Source organism: Gallinula chloropus (genome assembly GCF_964237585.1).
Source record: "Gallinula chloropus genome assembly, chromosome: 1".
Taxonomy (NCBI): Eukaryota; Metazoa; Chordata; class Aves; order Gruiformes; family Rallidae; genus Gallinula; species Gallinula chloropus.
In genome coordinates this window covers 19,716,018-19,733,766 of record NC_140085.1, presented here as the reverse complement: position 1 = coordinate 19,733,766, position 17,749 = coordinate 19,716,018, and positions in this window count along the sequence as shown.

Sequence of the window (17,749 nt, the reverse complement as noted above, 5' to 3'; positions counted from 1 at the left end):
TGGAACACAGCTTGGGCAATGCTGATTGGTGCGTGGCCCTGCGCTTCTGTCACCCCACAGATGGGATGGTAATCCTTGGGAAGCTCTTTGGGGACTGGGATGTGGTTGCGGAGTCCCACCCAGCTCTGGAGCAGGAGAAACCCTGTTGCCTCTCCAAAGCACAGTGAGGGCTGTTGCAAGTTCAGGAAACCATGCCACTGCTGCCACTGGTGCATGTGCCTTGATGTGGGTGAGAAGGAGACGTCACATGTGGCATTTTTTTTTCCCTAGAGCAGTGGATTACAGTGCCAGCTGCTTTGGAGAGGAAGCATAGGGCAAATCTCACAGAAAGGACAGGGGAGAATCACCTCTGAGCATCACAAAGACCCCAGGCATCTCCTGGACTGTCATCTTGGTCAGTCCAATGTGTCAAGGGCATGAGGAGAACTCGCAGTGGGTAAATGGAACAATTTTCCTGCATTACTCCACTCTGGGAAGATCAAAGAGGAGTGGGGCAGGCATGTCTGTCTGCTACCTGCTTTGACGGGTGGCACAGAGCTTCAGTGGCTGTTAACCCCCTCATCTCCTGCCACAGAGGCCAGGTGCATATCCAAAAAGCAGATGCCAAAAAGCAAGTGCTAAAGGAGTTGGGAGAAGGGGATCGGTGTTGCCTTTTCTCGGGTGGAGCCTGACATCCAGTGCAATGTAATGGAGAGAGCTGGGTGCTCCCTGTCTGCATGACAGAGGTGCCCAGAGGGAAGAGTGTGGTAATTGTGCAAGACTGGGCAGAACAACCAGAAAAAAGGACTCTCCCAACAGGACCCATGGTTGTAGCAGTGCTGGGTGACCCCAGTGGGCTTGATCAACAGTGGCTGCAGTGGCTCCAGGAGAGATCTTCACCTCTGCCAGTCCTCTGGCTGCAGGGAGGCTCCTGGGGAGCCGGGGGAAGGGTTAAGTCGGGAAGGCTTCAGCCTGCTGCCTTGGCCCCTGTAATTCCTCCAGAGAGTAGGACTGGGAGAACAAGGAGCCCTTTCTGTTCGCAGGAATTAATAGCAAAGAGTCATCTGGGGTGTCATTCAAGCCCTGATCAGCTCCCGGAGGAATGCAAGGGAGAGCGAGAGAGGGAGCACGGCCTGAGGCCGAGGCACCAGAGACAGGGCAGGAGCAGTTCGGCTGGTAACCAGCGTTACAGACTGGTATTTGAGTCGCAGGACTGTCTTCCCCTTCACCCCAACCTCTGTGTCCCCTCTGCCCTGTGCAGGGGCTCACACAACCTACTGAAAGGGCTACCACCAGCTCCTAAGCTTGTGTCTTGCTACCCATCTCTGTCCTGGGGGAAAGATGTCCCAACATGTCAACACCACAGTCTCCCCTCTGCTGAGCCAGGAGGGAAGGACCAGGCAACCAGGCGCCAGCACAACCCCCTGCCCCCACACTGGACATGAACTCCAGCAAACAACCCTTCTCCAGGGCTCCCCCACCACCCCCAGTCCTTGACAGCCATGGGGTTTGCTCTCCTAATCAAGACTGCTGATGGAGAGGGTCTCCACGGGCCCCTCAAGCACAGCCGGGGACATGGGGCTGTAGCTCAAGGGACCACAAAGTTCAGTGCTGAAGCCTTTGCTGCTGCATCATCTTGCCCAGTCAGACTTTGGTCACTGTAATTTCAGGTGCAAAAGATCAGGACAGTGACTTAGTGTGCTGGCACTTCTGTGTCACTCCATGGCTGCACAGGGAGGCTTGAAGGTGCTGCACGGTGACACTGCAGCACTGCTGGTAATGGCAACCAGCTCTGGGGAGACAGAGATTTTGGCCACATCTCTACTAGCCTGAAAAGGGGACCTTAGAGTGGCCCATTCTGCTCTATGACCAACTCACCTCCTTGCTGCCCAGCTGCATTGCTGGTGGCCCGTGTGACCACATCTGGTGGCACAAGGTCACCCAAGGCTCTGGTGATGCACCATGATCAACTCTACCATATCACTATGGAATCTTCAGGGCAACCCTTTGGGTCAGCCTGAGGTGTATGCATGGCTGCAACACCAACCTAGCAGCGAGTGCGGGTCGGGCAGACCTGTGACCTGTGTGAAATGGGAACAGAGCTCTTCTGGAACACACAAGTTGCTTTTGGTGGCTGAAGCACATCTCATCAAAGCTCTTCCTCCTCACTGCACACACCAGGTCAGTGCAAAGCCAGGTTTAAGCAGTAGCTCTGCATCTCAGCATCTTCCGAGAGACACGCGATGCTGCCAGGGTGGATTCCTCCACCCCCTCCCCGCTCCCCGTACCACCGCCACCACCACTGCCACAATGAACACCCCTTGTCATAGAGGGGTTAATAAATGATGCAAGAAAGGAGCCCTTTAATGCACAGTGACCTTTGGCCTTTCATAAATCACAGTGTTGGGCTGCGAGTGCGCGGGGGGCGCAAGGCAGTGGGGGGAGAGGATGGGAGGGGGTCCATGCAGCTGCGCCACGGAGTTGACATTGTTCCCACCATCACTAAAGTGCAACAAATCCCTCTATTGTGTTCCTGGTTTATCTGGTTCCTCTTGTTTATTAGCAGAGGTTGTTTGGCGCTGGCTCCAGCCCTGGGCGGGTGGAAAGAGTGTTGGCACGCACCAGAGGAGGGGAGGGAGGGAGTGGGGGGGACCAGGATGGGAAGAGGAGAGCAGTTTATCAATGGCTGTATTGTCCCATCTTTTTTGTTGCTCCTGTAATGATATGTTCGAAAAAAGGGGATTAAATAAAAAAAAAACAAACCCAAAAGAGAGGCTGGGGCGGTTGGGGGGGCGGGGGTGGGGGGGGTTGGGGGAGTGAGATGGGGAGAGAAAGACAAACGGCACAGAAGGACTTGGTGAGAATGGCTGGTCGGGGCCTGCAGCGGATGCTCTTGCAGCTGGGGAGGATGGGTCGGGACGGAGCCGCGACGGGGCTGCTCTGTGCCTTTATGCTGCTCATCGAGGTTGGGAGTCGTGAGGCCCAGCGGCTCAGGCTGGGCCCACCCGTGCCAACTCTATTCATGGCAGTGGGGACCATGTGTGCACCATGGAGAGGATGGGGTGGGGTGGTGGGCGTGAGGGGCTGAGGGGAAGGGAGAGGCGGGCTATTCTTCATATCCCTCAAGTCTCAACCTGCCTTTGTGCAGAAGAGGCAGTAGCAGGGTAACAGCATCTTCTCAAATCAGTGTCCTTCATCCCACTGGGTCACCATCCCCCAGCCTACACAGGCATGGGAAGTACCAGGGCCCCATCCAAAATCAGCAGAGATTTTCTGGTACCTAGACCTTGCTTAATGCTAGGATTTTTTTCCCCTGGAGCTGCCTATGGACACATACCTGTGGAAAGCTCCACTGGGGTTCATAGGGATCAGTGGGACAGTGCTGGAAGATAAGGGCACTTTGATCGCCACCTTGCCTAAAGCTAGGTGACAATGTAGATAAACCCACCAGAGCCCCAGGGGCTTTGCTTGTCATCGCTCTGCCTGTTGCTACCCATGGAGCTGAAGAGATGCAAGCATCCCTAAAAGATGCACATCCCACCGTATACAGCCTTACGAGATCACAGTGACATTTACCAAGGGAAGAGTGAAATTCTGTCTGGGGTGCTCAAGGGCATTTTCAGGTTCACCTCAGACACTGCCTGGCTGGTTTTATCCCAACCGCACCAGCTGTTTCTACTCCAGCATCAGCGTCACCTCAGAGGTGTTGCGTAGGGAAGTGTTGATCTGGACATGCACAGGAGCTCTGCTGAGGAGCTTTTTTTACTGGGTTGGTTTTATTATTATTATTTCAAATGGTGTAACCCAGAGACTGAAAGATTCTGCTGCACTTGAAGCAGGTTTTGTTTTGCAGTTACTATGTTCTTGTGTTTGACCTCTCATCTTTCAGCCGGGGTCAAATTTTAAATGCAAAATGCTGGTTTGAAGAGAAATGTCAAAAATTCCCTTTGAAAATGTCCATTCACAACATTTTGGCATTTAGAAAACAGAATAATTCAGGAAGATTGTCTTGAAATGAAATGTGTTGTTATTTTAAAAATCCCCTTCCCACACTTGCTTTCCAGCCAAAAGTATTTGTTGAACTAGGTCTGGATCTGCAACTGGTTTCATTCCCGTGAAGACCCATTTCTTGGCAAGTTATTTACCAATAAATGCTTGCCTGGTACTAGTCATTCCTACCCTCAGATGCTGCCACATCTTTGCCATCCCCAGGAGGGCTTGGGGTCTCCCCGAAGTGCCAGGGTGTGCCTAGATCCTTAGTTTCCCTGAGTCCCACCTTGCCAGGAGTGATCTTAGGATTCATGGCAAGCCTGCCATCAATCTGCACCACCCTCTACCTGAAGGTCAGGCTTAAAACCCAGCATTGGCACAGCTGTAGTTTGGTGGCTTTAAAAGCTAGAGTTTTATACTCATGTAACGCAGCCACACATCTTTGTGAGGCTGCAGCTCAGGGTGTTTCTGAAGGGACATGTGAGGAGCTGAGTGGCAGGGCAGTGAAGGTCTGAAGCTGCAGAAGGAGAAGGGAGGAGAAGAAGGGACAGGACAGACTGTCCCTTATCAAAGGGGTCTGTGACAATGTAAGCAGAGGGACTTCTTTGAACCTGACTGGAAAATGAAGTGCACCAAAGCTAAGAAAAATTTGAGTTGATTAAAGCTAATACCTTCAGATCTTCTTCTCCCATGTAAGCATACAGTGAGAGCGTGAACCATCCCAGTGGCCACACAGAGATGAGCCAGGTAGTGATCACAGGATTATACAGTTGACCACAACTTCCCATTTAATGAACAGCTCAGCTCCCCACCTCCTCCTCTGCCCATCACACTCCTTCCCCAACACCAGCCTGATCTGATTCAGCACTGTAGGAAATCCTCAACCTAATGCTGGCTTCCTCCAGTCAGACACTGCTCCATATGCAGCCGGGACCTCTACACCCAGTGTCCTTCGAAGTATCTCCATCTAACCTCTGACAAGAAAGAATGAATAATTCACACCAGCAGTCAGCATCACTGCTTCTGCAGATAAAACATCCAGGTCCACCAGTCCTTCCCTTGCCCCAATCCAGTGAGAGGGCAGTTCGCAGAACTTCTGTATTACAAACCTGGAAAGTTATAAGGTTCTCCTTGGAAAAATCTGGTCACACAGTCAGTTTAGTAACAACCTGGAAACAGAGTCATGTCACATCACAGAAAGGACAGAGCACTGGAACCTGGATTCATAACAGGCAAGTGCATGCCTGAGTGTCCTTGAAGGAAAAGTCTAGCCTGAGCTTCTTCGCCTAAGAGCAGCATGTGGATCACACCACAGATGTCTCCTCAAGAGCATTCAGTGGGTGGTTATGAGGAGCAGCCAGATTCCTTCAAGGCCGTGCCTGCAAAGGCACTGCAGTCTGCAGCAGGGAGCACCTCACCTTCCGCTCCAGCAGCTTACAGAAAATAAAATAAATTCTTAGAATGCACATGAAGAGGACATAATCTCATCCCAGACATCGTAGGAGACACTCCTAGGACACTGGAGGTCTCAGCTGCGCTAATGTTGGGCCTGACTACTCCAGGCATTTCCTGGGCAGGAACAGGCCTGTGGCACTTGCCATGAACTTCACAGTCTGAGCAGTTGTTGAGAAGTTGCTGGGTTTTGATCTCCAAATCCCAGAGAAGTTCAAGGAATCATTTGTCTGCCAGCAATGGCCTGGGAGTTTTAAAATGAGTACAGCGCCAGGCTGGAATTTTGTAACAAGGCCAGCTCAAGTTCCTAATCGGGAGGTTCATTTGGGATGTTCTAAACCTAAGTGCCAGCTCTTGGGAACAGCGTGGGCCCCTCACCTCCCCAGAAGCTGCACCCTGCACGTTTCGCTCTGAAGCAGGCGAGGAGTCGCAGCCGTCGCCCCCCAGGCTGTGCGACACGGTGACTAGAGGAGCATGGCACGGCCCGCCGAGCATCCCAGCCCAGATGGCACAGCTGAACCTGCCGGGCAGCAGGACTCCCCAGCACTGCCCCCCGCACCAGTGCCTGCTCCCGCGCTGTGCGGGGCACAGCTGTCTTGTGTCCCCTCTTCTCCCTCCCCCCTTGGGAGACCGCACAGCATCCATAGTCCCCTGGCCACCAACGTGGCCCCTCTGCCAGGGGACCCCTCGCTCACTGGTCAGCTCTGTTTGAATCGAGGCATGAGAATTTCTCCCTCATTCGCACAATCATCTTGCCTTCCTCCCCCAGCCATCAAAATCCTCCTTCCCTGCCTCCCTCCTTCCCGCCGCCTCCCCCTTCTCTCCCTGGAACTTCCCTGCAGCTGCAGAGCTGGCCAGACAATCGGGTGTTTTAGAGAAATACATTTTTGGGCTAATTTGCCATGCATAAGTGTTTCTCTTACCCTTTAAAGGCAGGGAACAAAGAGGACATTCTCCGGGAGCTCTGCCCTGTTGTGAGCAGCCCTGCAGCTGTACAGCACTGTGCTACCCGCTGCTCTCCTGCTCCACTCTCTGCTAGCTGGGTAAGGAGATGGGGCTCTGCTTCTCCCCCTGGACCACACCATCTCCTACCCAGTGCTACACATTTCTTCCTGTTTTTTAAAAGCAGAGGCAGAACAAGTGGGGAGGGAAGGGATTTGGCAGCACTGTCACCTAGATTGACTTGCCAAATCATCCAGGTAACAGTATTTTATGTTGAGACACCATTTATTTGGAACCAGTTGAAATTTTCTTTTATTCCAGGCTTATCCCTGTGTCCAAGTTGAGTATTTTATCCCCTCAGTAAGTTCCGCTGTGGCATTACACACCCTGTGTTAGACTGCACAGTGTTTTGTGCTGTCAGGGAGCCTAGTCATTACAAAGCAAGTCACGTGTAGGGTTTTCAGGTCCTATTTCCTCCCTTCAAACACCGGTATCTGTCCCTGGTTGGGGGAGGTCTCAGCCAGCAGGATTTGGCTTTTTAGGGCTAGGATGTTGCGTGATGAACAGATTTGACCTGGTGGACCAGACTGGGAAGAAGATGTGCTGACATGAACCACTCGCTGTGGGAGAACAAGGTGGCCTGGAGCAGCTGGACACTGAGGAACTAAAGGTTTTCACCAGCCTTTTGGGGATTCCATTTCAGTGCTTGCTGAATAACCATTTTCCTGTCCATGGGAAGCTGGTCCAGCGAAGGGCGGTGGCAGGTTCTGGTATAAGCAAAATGAGGCTTCTAAACAAGCCACAGTGAAGTCACTCAACCCATTTCAGCAGCAAACTCTTCCCATCAGCCCACTCCCACCCACTGTAAATATCAACTCAGTTGAAACCAGTCCCATTTCCAGCTCCAAATTCAATGCCCAGGGCAGCTAGCCCAGTCGAGTCTACCCTACCTAGAACATGCCTCTCCCAGGCTGCCATCTCAAACCTGCATTCAGATTGCGCTCAGTCCATCTACATGTGGCTCCGATGGATCAAATCCAGCGTAACCCAGCCCAAACCAGCCACACCCAGGCCATTCTGACCAGATTCAAGCCACGCTCCATTAAGGGACTGGCATAGTCTAGCTGGTCCCGTTGCACTCAGAGTCTCCTCTAGTCTCTGTGTAGCATGACCTGGGGTGTAATGGCTGAGACTCCTCTCCCTTTCAAACCAAAACGTGCAGGGTGCAACGCTGAGGAGATGCAGGGCCTGCACTGTTCCCAAGAGGTGGCACTTGGGCTCAAAGCATCCCAAAGTTGTACCCAGTAAGGGGGTGAACCTATATGTTCCAGCTGCAAGGCAACAGCAGCTCAGTTCTGAGACACTTCAAATGTGTTTTCAGGTAAAAATGTCAGAAGCCACCACAGCTTTAAGAGCTTGTGGCACTTTATCTCAAACAGGTCAACAGCACTGGTCCCCATGAAATGCCCTGTGGATCACACCAATACAGATGTGCTCATTCTTCAGTTCTCTCCACACCTTGAGCCTTATTGTTTTGCCTCCAGCAGATCCTCTTGACTACAATCCAGATGGAGCTTGGAAAAAAAAGAAAAAAAGACCTTGCTTTAAATGTCTTCCATCTTTAAGAACAGATGGAGAAAGAGAGAAGAGGAGGGAAGGAGAGGAAAAGAGAGGTGAGATTACAGTCAGCAGCAGCAGAAGCGCATTTGAGGGAATGTGTAATGCAGGAAAAGGTGAAGGTCTTGTGGACTGGAGACTAATATCCTGAGCTTCTAAGCTAGGAATGTCCAGCTTGGAAGAAATGATAGCTGGAGGTACATACAATAGAAGAAGGTGTAATCAGCAACACCACCCAAGTGCTAGGACAGTGGGACAGTTTGAGCTTCACCTGGAACAGCTAACTAAATCCCTCAGCTCCTACCTGACTGTGCTCTTTGTACTCCTCAAGGTTGGTAGCCACCCATACCCACGTAAGAACTTGGTTTCAATAGGAGGCTGTTAGTGGGGCCAAGGTGGAGAGACATGCATTTCCTGATAGTGTGGTGGCAAGTGTTCTACGCAGAACACCTCTTGCTCTTAACTTGGACGAGGTCTTAATGCTCTGAGACTCCTGCCTTGCTGTGCTGCTGTGAATGAGTTGCATGAGGGAGCAGTGGAGAACTTCAAGTTTCTTAGTTTCCAAACTGCATTTCGAGCTCCAGAACTTGCTCTTCTGACCTCACAAGTGACTCCAGTAAGTGCCAGTCAGGCATTAAAACCAGAGTGCCAAGAAAAAAACTGATTTCTGCTTGGACACAAGAGCTGCAATAGTGAAAATACCATTGAGCAATGGGTTTAACTGTACTTAACGTCTGTGCTGGGTAAATGTCCTTCAATCCCTCTTGGAGCCTGAACTTGAACATTTCCCTGCTAGGACTGCAGGGGCCATGGCACAGCACAGGTAGCCTGAGTGGCACAGGGTATTGGGGATCAAGACCAAGTGCCAACACAAACACCCCAAAGCTCAGGATGAGGTTAGTGGGAACAAAATTCAGCTCCAGCCTTTGTGGTTCCCATCTCAGTAAGGCAGAGAGAAGAAAGGGAGAGAGACGTTTAGGGAGTGGGGGAGGGCCGGGAGCCCGCAGTCTTCTGTTGCCACATGATTTTCCTGGTTGTTTTCAAAGCGCTGCTGTAACACAGGCGCACGAGCCCCATGTGACTGCTTACTTACGAAAGCACAGTTGTAATGCTGTGTGCCTCCCGCATCCGCTCAGCAGCCCACCTGACTGTGGGCTCCGTGGGCACCCGCTGCATCCTCCCCATTTGCGCCATCGACCCAAGGGGGATGGGTGACCCATGATGGTTGGACGCTGCTCCTGTCCTGGTGAGGCTGAAAGGACCGTCTTCCCATTTCCAAACTGCTCTTTGCTTCCCTTTGCCTGCCTGTGAAGAGGCTCCAGAGGCAGGATGCTGTCCCTTCTGGACTGTCACAGGGAGAAAAAGCTTTTATTTCAGATATGGCTGTCTCACTTCTTTTAATTTGTAAAGCACCCAGAAGCAAGCTCAGATACCAACTGACCTGGCATATGCTGATGTCCCATATTTGATCTTCAAATAGGTACAGATTCTCTTTCTTTGGGTAGAAGTCCTTTTTCACCCAAAGATCTACTCAGTAAAAGGAAGCTTCCTTAGAAAAGGCAAGGAAGAGGCTAAGGGAGAGCGTTTGTAATGAAATAAAGCCTGTTGCTTCTCTGCAGAATTTAGCCTACCTTCAATTCATTTGTATAGAGAACCCCTAACTCCAGTAAAATTTTCTTGGCCAAAAGAAGGCCTAAGACATAAGCAAGAGAGATGCAACGTGTGAGAACAGTTTTGAAGGCCAACAATAGGAACTGAATTCGCAGGTGCTGTGATGGGACAAGATTATGCTGCAGTAAAACATATATTTTGGGGGTTGTGTTTTCCTTTCCTTTCTCTCTCCTCAGCCCTAGGTTCCAGCTTCCTTAGAAAACATGCCAATGGAAAAGAGACATCACCTCATATGCTGCAAAAACCCCTCCAGTGATCTTTGCCAAACCCAAAGATTCTATGAAGAAAGGACATCTGACATTTTAAAACTGATACGGTCAAACCACACAACGTCATCCCTACTTCCTCTTCCCAGACAACCAATCCTTGCATTAAATTGACCAAGAGACAGCGCCACTACCTCACCGCACACATTACGCCTCCCATGGCCATGCCTCTTCCCTACACGCTCAGTAAATTGCCTCCATGAAGGGTTAATTCAACCAGGGCCTTTTACTCCAAGTTGTTTTCCAAGTAGCTGAGAGAATAGGTCTCTTGTTACAAACATGGCTTCTGGGCATTTGGTGATGCTTTCCCTTTTCTCTCTCTCTGTACCACAAAAGAATCTTTTGTTCTTGTCCCTCTGTCTCATATACTCTCCCCCACCCTGCTCTCGCCTCTTCCCTCCATTGGCTGCCAAGTGACTAAGGAATGGCAAAAAATGACCATAGCGCGGTCATGGCAAATATTTCTTCAGCTATTATTTGATAGAGACCTTGAGCATCTATGTGAAGGGCCCTGTGCCTTCCCTCAGGCTTCTCCTAGAGATGGGGAAAAATGAGTCAGACACAACAGGGCAGGATATAAGTTGAATCAGCCCAACATGCTAATGGAAATGTCTTGTGAATGGAGTCATGGTGCCTGTTTCAGGAAAATCAAATGATAGGGACCCGGAGCTGGCAGGAGTCCAGTGGCAGCTTCAATGGGACTAGATTTTTATAGGATCTCTGCCTTTATTATAAAACACATGGGAAGCACACACAAAAAAAGTCACTTTCTTGCCTCCACATTTCCTGATTCAGCTGTTCGTGAGCTGGAGACAACGCTCTTTGTTGGCTCCGTTGTGATGTTGTACAGTTCCTCCGCGCCATTGCTGTAAATCGTCTTGTGCATTATCTCCTACCACAGAAAAGCTGTGGCAAATCTCCACGGACATCATGTCTTCCCACACCCCATTGAAATTACACCTCAGGCATTCCCACAGTCATCCTTCCAGCTATAGTCTCCTTGCACATGCTGTTTCACTGAGTCACTTCACACGTACATTCATAGATACGTAAAAGTTCACATGATGCTCAAGTCACTGCGATTTCCGCAGTGACCCTTCCGTGACAGAAACCATTCCCCAGCCAAATTACCACCTCCCTACCTTTTAGAGCACTTGGATATATGCTTTGGTGAAACTGCTTTCGGCAAGAAAATCGAACTCTTCAGTCTCACCTGACAGAAATCTTGCTGCTTCTGCCTTTCCGCTCCTCTTCTCCTCTCCACTGACCCTCTTCACTCCTCCGGCTACCCTGTGCCTCAAGTCCATTTCAATCCGTGTCATGCTCTAGGTGAACACGGCATATGCTGCTGGCTCCATCTCCCAAGCTTTCTGCACTCTCCTTCTTTTCAGTGCCTTAAGTATTTTGGAAGGTCCTTGAAAAGAAATCGTTACATTTCAGCCTCAGAGACTTCCTGCACACATGCATACGAAGCTGTGGATGTAAGAGTTATCTGGGGAATTTTTATTCCTGTGGATAAGGGGAATGGACTATAGAGATAAAAGGGCCATTATATTCCCACATTAGAAGGACTTCTTGTCTGGTGGATTTTAACCAAGCTGGTTAAAACATCATGAAAACGGTGCACTGACCAGCTCTGTGTATTCGTGTGACTGTGCCCACAATAAAGACTTGTGCTAAGTCCATCGTATCTGTTTCGAAACCACGTGCAGAGCAGCTTTCATTGGAAAGCACCAAACCCATCTCATATGTAACAATTAACGAATATATAATAATCCTCTTCCTGCCTCCTGGCTTGATAATATCTAAATGAATCCCAACGAAACACAGAGGTCCTTACTGCCATCCCAGCTGCGCCCCACTGCTCCCACAGTCGCTCTGCCCTGCCAGGTGCTCGCCAGGACGGTACAGTCAGCCTACGTAAACATGGATCATCCCCATCACAAAGGACAACTGAAGCACCCCAAGGTGAAGAATTTTACCCTGGTGACAAAAAAGCAAGTCTCTGGCAGGTCCAGAAACCCATGAATTCGAACGTGGTGTATCTTAACACTACAAGCACAGAGCTCCCCACCAAGCAGTGCCCCCAATGAAGCAATGCACTGCTGGGTCCTCTTAGAAAACCCTACTTAGCAGCAGTGAATTCCCCTTCACAGGGTGGGACCCCACAGCCCCGCAGCAGAGACGACTGCAGTCAGACACGTTACACTGCCTGGAGAGCCCTGCCAGGGTCATCCTGCACCCCGTGAAGACCAAGAGGTCAGCTGTTAAAGTCTCTTTGGAAAAAAGAATCTACCACCATCTCTTTCACAGATGAGATGCCCAAGGATGGATTGTGGATTCTTACTTAGATAATTTTGGATGAATCAAGGAAAGAGAGGAGGGATAGCTGGATGGCTAAATAAAGCCAATGAGATCACATGTTCTGCCTTTTTATCTGCTTTTCTCTTTCTGCTTTTGGACAACAAAGCTTCCTTTGATAGAGAAGAAGAGAGGGTAGGGAGGGTGGGGAGAGGGGGTGCCAGAGTCACCCCAATGGCCCCCGGTCACTTATCCACGCTCCTTAATGTGATGTTCCCACTGACAAGAGACAGAAAAAAACAGTGATCTCATGATTCCAGAGACGATTCATGCAAACAACCCTGGGAGATGAGGGGTGAAGGGGACAGGAAAGAGCGGTAAAGGATGACTGAGTAAAGGCAAGAAAGGGAAAGGGCAGGAATGGTAGGAAGGGGGACATGGGAAGCAGGATCTTGCAGGACAACTGTGAACAGTTAGAAAATAAAGGTTGTAATCCAAAAAAAAGGTGTGTAGGGGGATTCTAGAGAAAAGGAAAAGACAGAGGAGTCTTGAGACCAAGGGTGATAGTACTAGGGGAAGAAAGTTAGGTGTGACATTGTATGGTATGGCAGGGGTCAGGGGCAGGGATAAGAGTGGAGTGAGTTTCTGAGGATGTAGGAAAGGGAGGCTGGGCTCAGGGGCAATGTGGTGGGATGTGGAACAAGGGCTTGGTATGAGTGTGAGAAGGAAAGGAGGGGGGTACCTCTGGGGTTGGGAGCGGAAGGAGTAGGACTTACTGAAACTTGTTACTTTTGCATTCTCCTTGCACAAAACCAGGTCAACAAATCTGCCAAGAGAATAACCCTGGTATCTTACAGCCTCAGAGCCCATCAATGCCAGGAATGCAACGGGGAGAGAGATTTATTACCTGAGGCATTTGGCCATGTCCAAAGGAGGCAGTGGTTAAGGCTGTGGGGCTGGAGACAGGCACCAGGCTTCCACTTTGGTTGGGCTGATCTCTCTGCAGGAGACCTTCACGCCTGCACAGAGGAGCACTGTGTGTGTATTACAACTCACCTGCCAGCAGCCACTTCCTTCAGCCTTCTTCCCTTCCTTCCCTCCTGTACTTTCCTCCTTCCATTCTTCCTTCCTTCCCTTCCTCCACCCTTCCTTACTGTTTTCCCACAGGGAGGCAAGAGCTCAGCATAGCTGGTAGAAGTCCCACTTTCTTCATTCCCCCAGGAGACCTGCTAGCCCACAACCCCTGGCCCTGGCCAGTGAAGCAGACAGGCCCTAGATGAGGCTTTTGAGCCCACAGGGACAAAGAGAGGGACTAAGGACTAGGGGAGCAACTAAAGGAAAAAGTGTTGCCTATTACAAGCTGCCTTCTCCATGTCCCACAGATCTCCTGACACTGGTCTGTCCCGGGGGCTCATCACGTTTCCCCCCTCCTCTGTCTGCTCCATGGCAGCTAATCGTTGACCCACTGACAGTCTCTGTCCATCACTCGTCTCTGCACACAATGGGGTAATTAAACCCTGACCCTCTGCTCCTTTTATCCATTTCCTTCTGCACAGTCACTCCCCAAAGCGGCAAAGGGGAGGGCTTGATGTGGAGGCTTCTGCCCCAGCTTCCAGCTGCAATGAAGATGTACGGCACAGGAAGGACTTGCTGAGAAAAGAAAGATTCTGAGGGGGCAGCCAAAGAGGTATCGAGTGGCACAAGGCTTCCCACATGCTTCTGCTGAGCTCTGCTGACCTACCTCTGTTATGGACATTTGTAAACCTTCAACTCTTTAGCATCACGCACACAGGTTGTCCAGCATTGAGCTTTCCAGAAGCCTCAGTATCTCCAGCCCTGTGCTTGACCCCCTGCAATACCACCCAGCTTTGTTGATGTGCCCTACTCCAGAGCTTCTGCACTTGCTGGTGGGAACCCATCACCTCCACTTGGGCTAAGCCCAGTGCCTCAGGCCTGACACGTCGGGCTTTCCTTCTCAAACACCTGCGGAAGGGCAGAGGGAGTTCCTGGAGGCAGGGTGCATCCCATGGAGCACAGCGCATGGACCCAGGAGCTGGCCAGGGAAAGGTGATGTTGCTCTTGCCTGTATGGCAGGACAAGGGAGGATGCACCCAGTGGCAGACAGGAGTTGTGCAATGCCAGGAAGTCCCTTTTTTAATTTTTTTTTTAAATTTTATTTTTTTTCCTGGTTTTCTGGCACTCCACAACGTTTATTACACAGACTGATAAACAGCCAGAAATGATGTCGAGAAACTCAGACTCCGCTTCCTCCTCCCCACCCCAAGTGGGGAAGCTGCCTCCCTCCCACGCATGAGCAAGAAGAGCTGGGGCCACCCGGGGAAGGGCATGACGGGTAAAGCAGTGCCCCCGAACAATTAAGCACTGTCCCAGGCACTGCACACCCCTGTCCCGGGAACAAAAGAGTCACACACAAGAGACCTGACTGTGAAGCCTCCATCCGCTTTCATCACTGACCCCCGGGGCAGTCAGGGCACAAGGTCAGTCCACTTAAACTCCAAACTCGGCCAGAAATAGAGCTGGGAAGTGGGCAAGGGTGGCCAAGTGCAGGGGTCCCCAACCATTTGAGGGGTTCTTTGACTGAGCCATTTCATTTCATCAAAGACACATTTTTTTCTGGAAGGAAAATGGAGAGCAGCGGGTGTGAAGGGAGTAAGGGGGAGGCAGGGTGTTCACCGTGAATTATGACCACTCTCAACAAGAGCCTTTTACATCTCAGAGGTGAGGAGAGGATGGGGTAATTGGGCATGTTAGACCCACGCATAATGAGGGCAAGTCTCTGCTTGTTTCCCACCCTCCATCCTGCCATTGCTCATGAGATGTGGTCTCTCATATGCTCAGACGCTGTTCCACACCAAGGGCTCAACCCAAGGACCACAAGGTTTGATAGCACCTCACCAGCCTGTCAGTCCTCCTGGGCTGTGCAATAGCATGTGGTCATGCCCCGGGTGTGGAAAAGGCTGAAAGTTGCCTTTATAGATTAAAAACAATCAGCCGAGCCAGGGCTTGTGCTTTCCACCTGCAGAAGACACATTAGGCTTCAGATGGCTGGGTTTGGCTTTTTTTCAGGTTGCAAATACTGCCTTTGCATGTAATGTTTTCATATAGGTTACTGCTGAACCTTTTGAGGCTCAGCACTGAGCAGTGTATTAGTGGTAGGTAAGAACAGACGCTCCTGAGATCTATCGTCTTGACCAGGAGGAGAAATCTGTGGGGGAAAAGTCAAGGGGGGTAAGCTTCTTCCCTCTGTATAAGTTTCTGATAACCCTAAATTCAGGAAATTTCAGGGGAAGGGCGAGTAAAACACCCAGTCAAAAAAAAAAAAAGTAGTAAAACAAAGTAAAAATTAGTCAATGCACAAAACTACTGCTTTTTAACCCAAAAATGTGACATTTCACCATCCAAACTAAGTCAGCCTGAACTCCAAAGGGCAGCAATGTTCAGTTCTGCTGAAATTCTATCGGGCAAGCACTCAGGTCTTGGTGCCCCCATGGGGAAACATCTCTCCAGCTTATCAACTCAATGAGGTGAAGGTACATCTCATTCTGGGAAGAACGTGAATACAGCACCAACAAGATGTACAGATTGGGAAACAATGCTTCTCACCCCTTCCTCTCAGATTTGGTAGCTCCAGGATGCAGGTGCTAACAGCAAACACCCACCCCGCAGTGTGACAAACCACCCTTGAGTATGACTGTCCCCTATTCTACCTGAATGGGGCCACCACCACCTCCCTCTCCCACTTGCACCATGTGAAGGCATCTGGAGCACTCAGAAGAAGTGGGGCAGGGACCGGGTAGGCAGAGTGAGGAGCAATGGGCAGGGAATACATGGGCTGTCCCCCAAAACAGACAACGTGGCTCAAGGGACAGCAGTTGGGGAGGATGTTAGCTCAGTGTTAGTCATGTTGACGCTGACAACAGTGGCAGAAATGCAGCCAGAAACACGAGACTCAGCACAGGCCCAGCACAGGCAACAGCATTTGAGTGCCAAGAAGCTAACCGGTCATGCAACGTGTGATCTGCTTGCAGGCTCCTTATTACACATGATGAAAGACAAGCAGAAGGGAGTTTGACTCTCAGAGCCCAGGCTGAGTTTCCATGGGTTGTCTATTTGGGGGTGGAAAACTGTCTGTACTTGCAAACTGAGCCCTCTTGATCCGAGCTGTATGGGCAGACTGCAAGCACTGAGCTCACTTTTTTGCATTTCAAATTCTGGCACAGTGAGGAATCAGATCTGGTCTTGAAAATGAACAGCTTCCTGAGGTTGCTTTACACATTGGCCAGCTTTTTAAAAAAAATATTAATCGGTAATTCATTCCTTTTTCCCTTTGGGAGGAGTCGATGGGCTGGATTTCTGATATTAAGACAGACACGGCTTTGGGGCCCATGCAGATATTCCTTCTCCATCCCATGCTGAGAGAACCCCATCAATCTTGGACACGTTGGAGCGACTGTACACAGAAGGCAGGGTCAGTCAGCACAGGCATACAGACTGATATACTTCAGGGACATACTGAAGGACACACACAGTGCGCACCCATCGCTGGGGTGGCCCAAAAGCACACCGGAGCTACAGGTTTTGGCCTTGTCAGGAGCAGCAGGCCTGCTGCTGGTTGTTTTACCCTGGGCCAGTTCGGTCTCATGTCTTTCTTCCTCATATCAGGAGCCAACAGGAGAAACTCATCTCCCCTTTTTTCTTCCCTTGCCTCTCTAGCAGCAGCGCTATACCCAGGAGAAGTGAGGTCCAGCCACGGACAAAGCTTTGAGCAATGATTTACGTTATGCAAGCGCTGTCCAAGCCGTAAATTAGAACTATCCCACCGCTGCAAGGCCGGTACGCCTGAACCCAGGCTCCCCTCCTGCAGCAGGAGTTCTCAGCAGCGCCCACACGATGGAGCTCCCCGCTTAGAAACGAAGCCCAGCTGGCCGGCCTGGTGGTCCCCTCCTCCCGGGGTGACCCTGCAAAGCCCACGGCCACAAAGCGAGGGACAGCGTGGGGCTCCCACGCCCCTAAGGTCAGGGAGGGTTACGCGAGGTTTCCTCTGTGTCGGGCAGTGCCCAGCTCGCAGGGGGCAATGCCACTCTATCCCAAATGTGTGTACTCCCCGTTGTCGGTAGCGAAGTTGTATGCTCTGAGGAGGACAAAGAGACAATTTTTTATTCAAAAAAGAAAAGCATTTAACAGAATCACAGATTCACAGCACTTGTAGGGGTTGGAAGGGACCTCGAGAGAGGTCCAACCTCCTGCCAAAGCAGGTTCCTTAGGACAGATCGCACAGGTAGGCTCCAGACAGGTCTTGAATGGAGACTCCATAACCCCCCTGGGCAGCCTGTCCCAGGGCTCTGTCACCCTCCCCATGAAAAAGTTCTGCATGCTGGTGCGGAACTTCCTGTGCTCCAACTTGAGGCTACTGCCCTTTGTCTTGTCTCCACAGACAACTGAAAAGAGCCTTATCTTAAGATATTTATAATCATTAATAAGATCCCCTCTCAGCCTCAAGGCTGAACAGC